This window comes from Pteropus alecto, unplaced genomic scaffold (assembly GCF_000325575.1).
Source record: "Pteropus alecto unplaced genomic scaffold, ASM32557v1 scaffold45, whole genome shotgun sequence".
Taxonomy (NCBI): Eukaryota; Metazoa; Chordata; class Mammalia; order Chiroptera; family Pteropodidae; genus Pteropus; species Pteropus alecto.
In genome coordinates, this window is record NW_006442491.1 from 26,221,232 (window position 1) to 26,231,521 (window position 10,290).

At 37.7% G+C, this 10,290-nt stretch overlaps 1 protein-coding gene across 1 annotated transcript in view; it reads right to left on the reverse strand.

Moving 5' to 3' along the window:
• CHD6 (chromodomain helicase DNA binding protein 6) overlaps positions 1-10,290 on the reverse strand; it is a 175,004-nt gene that overhangs the window by 164,225 nt on the left and 489 nt on the right.

Here is a 10,290-nt window from a genome sequence, read left to right on the forward strand (position 1 = left end):
ATCATAGACAATCTCGAAAAATATTTACGTGACCAGGATTATTCCATCATCCATAAATGACGAAATTGGACTAAATGGCCTCTGAAGTCCCTTCCAATTCTATTCTTCTGCAATCTGAGAACCCAAAAAAAGAGGCTTTGGTTTAGAAGAACCTAGTTAAGACGCTCATTGTGTGAAACCTGATAATGCTTAAATCTGAAACTAGAAATAACTGCCATGACCACAGCTATAACGGCAACAAAGCTTAGTTCAAGAGTGAACATGAAAGAATGTCAGGAGAACCCAGGGAGAGCCTGACGGCAGGAAATGCTGCAGTAAGAGGGGGAGCGGGGCAGACAGAGTATGACTATTATGTGTAAATAAGAGGAGACTGGTATTGGGGCATAGCTTATGAAATCAGCCTTTTAGTAACATCTCATACGACATTCCAATTACAGCTCTGGGAACCAGTGGCAGTGATGGGTACAAATTTGAAGCAAGGAACCTCCAAACCTTTTAAACTTGGGATCTGTCAACAAACAGAACTTGATTCCAACAGACTGGGTTTTCCAATTCCTTAAGAACCCAAAGCGGTAATCTAAATATAAAAATGCCTAGAAATCAAGAATTTAAAACCCTCTGGAACCCAAAGCATGTCACAAAATGTTAAGCCTTCCCATTATCCCCAATCAGTGATATTTGGGACACTTTCAGCTGAACAGAAGCCCCTGGTCAAACAACCTACCATGACATCTTCACTCACTCTGTCTGAGAGTGTAAGACAGCTTCTACAACAGAATTAAAAACACTGCTGTTTTAATGAACACCAATGGAAGACAATACAGCATTAATTCACGCCATAAACAAAGCAACAGGCACTGGTACATTAATAACTTTGCTATTCTTGCAGTCCTATCCGTGATCTTTAAGAAGCCTTCCAATTCTAACATTCCATGAAAGTATAAAGCACACGGGACCCCCTTACTGACTCATGCTTCAAGAATCACTGCCTAAATGACTAATAATCTCCTGCTTGAAAACCTAAAACCTGGCAAGTATATTTAACAAAATGATAGTATGGTTAGAAAGATTCATTTTATTATGTCTGGACAGCATTTTGAAAAGCTATGATTCTACAGGTGGATCTTCATTTACTTCTATAGCCATGGTTCCTTACATTTGTCAATCAGAAAATAATTTCCAATTCTGCAATGGCTATTGATCAACATATTGATCAATGCCATGCTCGATTTTATTTTATTTTTTTTAAGGAGCTTAAATTTGAAGTACAAATAGGTAGGGCTGGAGGCAGGGAAGCATATACAACCCTGAATGAATAAAAGAAATCCTTTCTTTTGACAAATTAATTTTTAAATATATTGAAGACAGAGGATAAGTCTCAATCTCTCGAGGGAACCTTTGTGAATATTATTTAAAAACAAAGATATCTTTATAAATAGAAAAACCATCTTCTAAGTAAACTGATAAACCAGAAATACTTTACACAGAAAAATCCCCATTAACTAGTCTAAAGTAATGAGAATCCTCAAAAACCAGTATTTTATTGAGAACTGGAAAACTACAGTATTGCACTTTTAAAAGTTGCCTGTCTTAAATCTATATGAAAATTTTAAAAAAGCTTCAGAAGTCATGTTGAAAGACATCCATGTTAGTCACAAGGCCTCACTGGAACAGCTACTTTGCTGTTTGCAAAACCTTACTAAACACACATCTAAATTTGTTTCTGATCCTACTATTTTCTTAACATCAAACTAACTTTTAGATAAAATTAGGTAATATAAATGGGTAAATAGTACCAAATTTTATTATATGAATTGCTTAGTCTCATTTCAGGCTAAATGGTAGTCTTGTCTCATATTGTATTTTCCTTTCCAAACAAAGAAAAAAAATCAACTCCCCTCCCCTAAAAAGGTGAGGGGGAGCCTAAAAGGTCTGGAACTTTGCTGTCAAACACCAGCAGCCACAAGCCCAATGTGGCTATTTAAATTTAAATTAGCTAACATTAAAGAAAATTTGAAATTCTGTTCCTCACTCAACTAGCCACCTTTTAACCCATTTCCCGTTTGCCCTGAGAATACTCGCCCGCAGCGCTTGTGGCTGCATTTACCGGAGACTCACGGATTACAGTCCTAACTTTATCCTCAAAGTCTGCCATGAAATATTTCACTTTTATTAGTATTTTCGCATCGCTCTAGTATATCAATAGTCTTTGGAAACAAATGACATCATTCTATTTATAGCATTCTGTTTTTAGTGGTGGTATTTCCAATTACAAAATATCGTAATTCTAGATCACTGAAAATGTCAAATCCTAGAAAACGTAGCACTCCTGCATGTGATGTTAACATCGTTCTCGAACAGTTGTTAGCCGAGGATTCATCTGAGGAATCTGATTTATGTACACATTTCTGTTACATGGGGATTAGCGACAAGTTCTGTTTAGAAATAACTCCAAGGACAGTTTTTATATTTTATTTTCACCTTGAAAACCAGTCACATTTGCTTCAGCCTCAAAGAGAACATGTTTATGTAAAATTAAATTAATGCTGGCAGAGAGCTGCACTTTTTTTTCTTCCTAAATGGGAAATGGGTTAAGGGCTCAGAAGCCACATGTGGGTCCTGCACACATATAGGACATTTTCCATCATAGAACAAAGAAAGCTCTGCTGGATGGTGCTGATCTAGAACATTGTTTCTTGAATTTAAACGTGCAAAAAAATCAACAGGATAGCTTGTTATACATAACAGAGATTACTACTGGGCCTCCCACCCAAGGTAGTTCATCTCAATCAGTCTAAAATGGGGCCCAAAAATTTGCATTTCTAACAAGCTCCAAGATAATGCTGGTGTGGCCTATTATCCTGAACAGTGCCCTCTATGACAAAGGACTACTTTTAGTTTTTCCCCAATCCATCATAGATCAATACTTAAAAAAAAAATTAGAAAAAAAATACTAGAAAAATTAATTACCAGGAATAAATTTTTTCAAAAAAAATAAAGAGTACGCTATATATTTACTTTTTATTGTTAAATTCAACAGACAATCTTTCTAAAAAAGCATCTGAATGCTTCAACTTCTAGACTAAATTCATCACATAGGTAACAGTCCACAGACCCGCAGAGATCCGCACACTGTGAATAGCACTGATAAGAGGAGCTTATTTTACATTTTTACAATTATCTTTTTGGAGCTGGTCATTAATGATGTCTTTCTTTCATATCCTCTATCATTTCCTCAGTGTTATTTTTACAACTCAAGGCAAAACTGTTAATTCCATTAGGCAGAATATCCCCGAGTCCCTTAAAACGACACTACACAGGGTTTGCTTAAAGAAGCAATTTGATGATGTAATTTATAATGTGATCCAACTGTCACATGGTCAATAAGGATGGCACTTTGACTTTTTCACGCTAACTCGCAGTTGAATTTAGACTGCTAACATTGCAAGAGTTGTTATGCCAAAACACACGATGAACATGATTGGTAAAGTCTCCGCGTTATATTATAAAACTGTTTTCAGTAAATAAAATCTATGATCTGGACCTAGCTTACCAGACATAATTTTGCGAAGGATTTCTCAGAATACTGATGGTTTCCATGAACCCAAAGTAAACAGTCTAGGTACACTTCCTTACTATGTACACTTAGAGAAGGAACAAATAAAACAGAATCCTCGTATAAAAGTCAATGCCCTGCACCAAACCGCCCAAAGCTTAGTTATTTTCCCCAAATTACATATCAAACCAAACAGTTTTTTTTTTCTATTCGACTTCGGATCTAGTCCAACAAAGAGACTTCTATGAAAATCTCCAGGATAACTTCAAGTTCATTCAGCCACTTCTAGAGACTACACTTAGAATTTTCTTGTCACTCTAGAATTTTGTTCCACCAAGTTGCTTGACTTACACTAAAGTACTTTATAAGACTCTTGAATTGTAATATGTGATCCTTTTTCCTATACCATCTGCTTTAACAGAACTTGATATATATGCATGATCTCTGTAAAAATAAGGTTACACACTCAACTAGACATTATTTTAAGAAAAATTCTACTTAAAATGCACAACATTAACAAAAAGTTGAAAGTATCTCATACAAAGTCTAGAGGATATAAAAATGGAGGGATTCTTTTCAATTGTTCCTCCTACAATGTAAGAAAGAAAACCCTTTCCTCCTAACATATTGAATGAAGCAGTAACAGAATGAATAAGTAGTAGTATTCAAAGCAAGAAAATGTCAGGAGCTTTTGCCATGGCCACCTCTTCAGTCCCATCTGCAGAGGCAGATGGCTGAGATTGAGGCCCAGTACCCTTTAAGACTGTCTTGCAATTACCCTCATGCCTCTTGTTCCAACCTTTACTCACCAGGCTGCATAGGCAAGGGCAGGGAAAAAGCTTCCCAAGAATAACAAGGCCAAGAAGAATTCTGGGGATGACCCTTGCCTGGATCCTGCCTAGGAGGTTTCTAAGTACCTCCCCAAGCCCAGGCCAACTGATCCGAACTGAGACTGCAGGACCTCCTAAAAAGGGAGGGGAAAAAAAAGCCCAAAGAAGTCAGCCTCCAGGCATAAGATTCTGCTCATACAAAACAACTGTTTGGGAATCAATGATCCTTAATATTGTTTTTGTATGCAGGTGGGAAGAGATGGGGGTGGGGAGAAAAAGGGAGGGCGGGAGTCACAGATTCCTCTGAGAATCATAAAAGCAAGGCGGCACAAACAAAACTTTGCATACTATTTTTGGGGAGATCACAGACCAGCCAAAGACTCCCTATGGATCCATGAATCCCAGGATAAAAAGTCTCAACCTAAATAGGTAGGAACTAAAGATCAATGTCACCACGACAGTTAGACCTTCTTTTAACTTGAAGCCAGACCTTTTACATAAAGAATCTTAGAATCAAAAATTATAGATTCAAAAAAATAAAATACCTTGGTCACATAGTATGCAAGATAATCCTAACATATTAAAAGTTTACTGATAAAATAATATATTTGATCCATAAAATTAGACCAGTGAATATGTCCTAGAAGTATCTTTAAGAGTAAAAAAAAAAAAAAATCTTTTTTAGAAAATTTAAATATATATCCATCACTTTGTATTTATGTTTGGATTCATGTCGAGTTATCTTAAAATTCTACTTTTGAGTTTTTTTGAAACTTTCAAATTCTATCTTAGTATGTTCTTCTGAAATACCTAGCAGATAAAAGCACCACAGAAATCTATTGAAAAACCAGTTTTTTTCCTTGCTAAAAATTTTTGACCTTCATTATGACTATAAAGAAAAAAGGTTCATTAATTAAAAAAAAAATCCTCACTGATGTTCATAGCAGCATTATTCACAGTGGCCAGGACATGGAAGCAACCAAAGTGTCCTACAATAGATGACTGGCTAAAGAAGCTGTGGTACATATACACAATGGAATATTACTCAGCCATAAGAGATGAAATACTGCCACTTGCAACAACATGGATGGACCTCAAGATAATCATGCTAAGCGAAATAAGCAAGACAGAAAAAGTTGGAAATCACATGATAACACTTATATGTGGGCTATAAACCTAAAAGCAACAAATGAGCAGGACAAACAGAGACTCATGGACATGGACTATAGGCTAGTGGTTACCAGAAGACTATAGATTAGTGATTACTAGTGGGGTGGGGGAGGAGGGGAGAGGGAGATGGGGTAAAGGGCGTCAAATATAGGGTTTAGGGGGAGGGTGAAGTGAGTAAACGGGATCAAATATATGGTAGCTGAAGTGAACACAATGGAATATACAGATGTCATATGATAATGTACACCTGAAAATTATATAATTTTATTAACCAATGTTACCCCAATAAACTTAAAAAGTTTAAAAAAAGATAAAAAAATTTTTAAAAGCCCCCCCCAAATTCCTCAAAACAGGAGTCATTTATGTCATATATATACATTATCAAAGATTCTAAAGGTCTCGATGGCAAATGGCATAAGAAACAAATGTAGGAGGATGTAAAGAATGACTATTACAAACTATAGAAACCAACTAATACAGGTACTATGAGCAAAACTAAATATATTCCTCTGGATTTTATGACAATAATTTAGTTTAGAAATGAGAACAGGGAGGGAGGGATATTTTAAAATAACTGTTTTACTACCTTCAGGACTTTTATGGAAGTAAGAGAACTTCTCATGAGGGCATCAACGCCTCCACAAAATGAACTAAAGAAAAGAACACTCTGGCAAGGAAAAAGTGACTGCATGCTCCCTCCGCACTTCATGGTTATTACTGTACCAAGCTACACCTAAACTCTTAAGTGCCTAAAGACTATTCCTACACCGCAGAGACAAGAGAGAAGGGTGCCCTCACTGTACTCCAATATGCCTCTTCGGTGATAAATTCTTGAAATGGAGAAGTAAAAATGGATGCATATGTAGAAGCACTTAGACAGGGTGTATTAGTTAACCTAGCACCATACCACTAAAACATGGCAGCACACTTCAGCTTTGGAAGAAATCTTTAGAGACAGCTTTTGGTAAAAAGAATACTTGCTTTGAATCCTGATGATCTGGGTTCAAATTTTGACTTAACATTTACTAGCTCTATGGCCTTGCATAAGTGACTTCATTTCTCCAAACTGCAGTCCAGCCTCACAGAGTGGCCATGAAAACAGGAATATTTTTTCATTTCTGTAGCACCAAGTATTCATTCTATGCTAGTTCTTTTTGTTTCTCTCACAAGTATGTCAAATTCTATTGCAAACAAAACTGTTCTCTAGAGAGCAGCTAATCTAAGCCCGAGCTATTATTTTATTATATCAAAGAGTTTTCAGTATATAGCAGTCAGTTCCCACTTATCCACAGTTTCAAGTTACTTGCAGTCAATCACGATCCGAAACAGCAAATGGAAAATTCCAGAAATAAACAATTCATAAGTTTAAATTGCGCACCATTCTGAATAGCATGATATAATTTTGCGCCATCCCACTCCGTCCCACCCAAGACATGAATCATCCTTTTGTCCAGTATATCCACACTGCATATGTTACCTGCCTGTTAGTCACTTAGTAGCCGTCTGCAACTGTCGCTCAAGTGCTTGTGTTCTAGTAACCCTTATAGTAGCCTAATACTATGTCACAATGCCTATGTCAGGCACCTCATTTCATCTCATCACACAGGCACTGTATCATTTCACATCATCGTAAGAATGGTGAGTACAGTACAATAAGATATTTTGAGAGACCACATTCACATAACTTTTTATTATATGGTTATAACTGTCCTATTATTATTATTATTGTTAATCTCTTACTGTGCCTAATTATAAATTAAATTTTATCATAGGTATATATGTATAGGGAAAAATAGCACAGATGACCCATGAACAACATGAGTTTGAACTATACAGGTCCACTTATACATGGATTTTTTTCAATAAATACTGTAAGTGTATTTTCTCTTCCTCATGATTCCCTTGATAACATTTTCTTTCTCTAGCTTACTGTATTGTAAGAATTCAATAGATAATATATATAACATACAAAATGCGTGTTAATCAACTGTTTACGTTTTCAGTAAGGCTTCCAGTCAACAAAGGGCTATTAGAAGTTTCTGGGGAGCCAAGTTAAATGTGGATTTTTAACTGCATAGGGGGTCAGCACCCATAACCCCCATGTTGTATAAAGGTCAACCATATATAGAGGGTTGGGTACTATCCGTGGTTTCAGGTATCCCATCAACTGGGGGTCTTAAATGTACCCCTGTGGATAAGGGAGGACTCTCGTAATACCCCGGGATACAGGAGGGTTCAGGCAGGCCCACGGAATTCACTGCAACTATTCACCTAAATTAAACCAAAGCTTTGCATAAGGGATGGAAACACAAATTAAACTACTAAATATTTACTAAAACTAAAACTATCTCAAACCTTGCAATACTGGGGAGACAAGAGGAAAAGGAAGAGAGTGAAAATATCATCTTCTCAGTTGACTTAGATACCACCAATGTCACAGATTAAAGATATTTCTGCAGGTAGAATCCTTAAATCCTAAAACCTGTTCGAAAGGGTTCAGAGTATGAGTGGTCCATGTGTGACTCTATTTGGTCATAACCAATACAAAGTCTTTCCATGAAAGGTGAAAACAGGAACCTACAGTGAGAATCAAGCCTGAGAATGTGGAACCCTTTCCCTCATGGTTTAACACAGGAAGACATAACCACAAACTGGCGGCAAAGCCATACTTCCAAGAAAACCGTAAAAACTTCTTTGAAACTTCTGTAAATCAGAGATTGCCAAGACACTGTAGCCTAAGGGCCTGTTGTTTCCATAGGTTTCCTGTAATACGATGGCAACAGTCACAAATGCATCTGGTTTCTAAAAAGATACAATTCTGCTTAAGATTTTCTTTGGTATTCGAAATAGTTGTAAGAAAGGTACGTCAATAAATATGAAAGACTAAATGCCACAGGATCTTCCAGGAATGCAGCCGTGTTAGTTGTGGCTTCCCTAACCTGCTGTTGGCCTTTTAACTTCTTGTGTCGTTCTCATGAAATAACATACTGATGAATTCAGAGAACTTCCAACTATACTGACAATAAACTATAAAAATAACTATAAAGATATAGACTATCAAAAAGTTGTGGTCAACGTGATCATATTGAAAGAGTTTGCAGTGCTATAACAACAAAAGAGTTAAATGTAAAAAGAAATAACTACAGTATAAAAGATGAGACTCCAGGCAGACTGCGAAACCATGATGAGACAGAACTAATTTCACAAAATATCTAGATTTACTTTGCCCATGGCCAGACGACAGCCAGAACAGTATCATAGTCTGGTTACTATGAAAGTCTAAAGTTAGCAAAAAGGGAGGAAAAAAATCTGTAAAAGATAGCTTTTAATAGTCCATTAATCAAGAAAAATGTTTAAATAATTCATCATAATTCATCTAAGAAATCTGCCCTGGGACAGAAAGAAGTTCAAAACTAATCATTTTACCACTCCACATTTTCCCAGGCCTTTGGTTACAGTCATGCATCGCTTATATGAAACCACCTGTTCTGGTTGGCATAAACCATGTTACTTGACGATTCATGCCTAATCATTTTATCGTACGTGGATCTCAAGCCTTCTATTGCCAGAGAGCCACAAAATTCACAGAAACTATCTCCCTGAGGTTGCCAATCTGATCTTCCAATTTGGCTTACCAACAAACTATACTGTGCCATACACCGTCAGTAAGTACAGTTGTCTCAAGAAAGACAACTCACAATTAGTCTTCGGACTACAGCAGAGTGGTCTCTGATCCAACTTTTCTAAGGGCCATACATAGTGTATCCCTGAAAATGTCAAAATTTGGGACCTACTGGGATGTTATTCCTATGTGCTATTTGAGAAACAATCAAATCTCAGGCGATACTGCAGATATTCTGAAAACTAAAAATTTTTAAATGTGTTCTTTCTCTGTTCACAGATCTGCTACACCAAAAATGAGCAGTTTTGAGGGGGTGAGGAATAATGCACGCACGCAGCCCCAAAGATGCGTGGAGATGTCAAGGATTCTCTAAAAACCTTGGCCAGATTACCAATGGTCCATAAACCCTAATTTGCAGAACACGGGCCTACAAGTTCAAAATTGAATTATGCTGCTTTATTAGATCCCACACTACCGAAACCACAGTCCCATCAGTCATAACTGGAACTAGGAATACTTTATGTACACAAATATAAGTGCCTGCTTATGTATTTTTAATTGGATCACATAAAACTGAAGCTGCAAACAAACTCAAATTTCAATTATCTCACTAGTGAGGGGATTTCCTAATAGCGTCTTTTTAAAAACCAAGTAGCTGCCAACCCTCTGCACCTCTGACAGATCCCTGGAAATTTGGAAGCAACAGACTCCGTTACCTCTCAACAGCCAAGTGGATAAAAACCCTGAAGGGGACACATTCCTTTTTTTTTTTCTTTTTTTTTTTTTCAGCTTAAACATGCAATCTAATAATGCACAAAACTTGGCTGCGGGGTTGCTGGGCACCTCCAGGGTTCCAATTTTCGGGGCGAGTGCGCGCTAGTGCGTAAGAAGGGGGCGGAGGGGTGCGCGCTCCGAGGACGCGCCGGGGCCCCCGCCCCCTCCCGGAGCAGCAGCCTGGCACCAGCCCACCCTCCTCCACCCCTGCAAACAGACGCAGGACGCCAATAGAGCAACTTCTCCGCGGGGGCGGAGGCGGAATAGCGGTCACCCCCGCTACGGCGCGGCGCGACTGAGCCGAGGGTCCCTCCTCGACCCGGCCCGGGGAGGGGGGT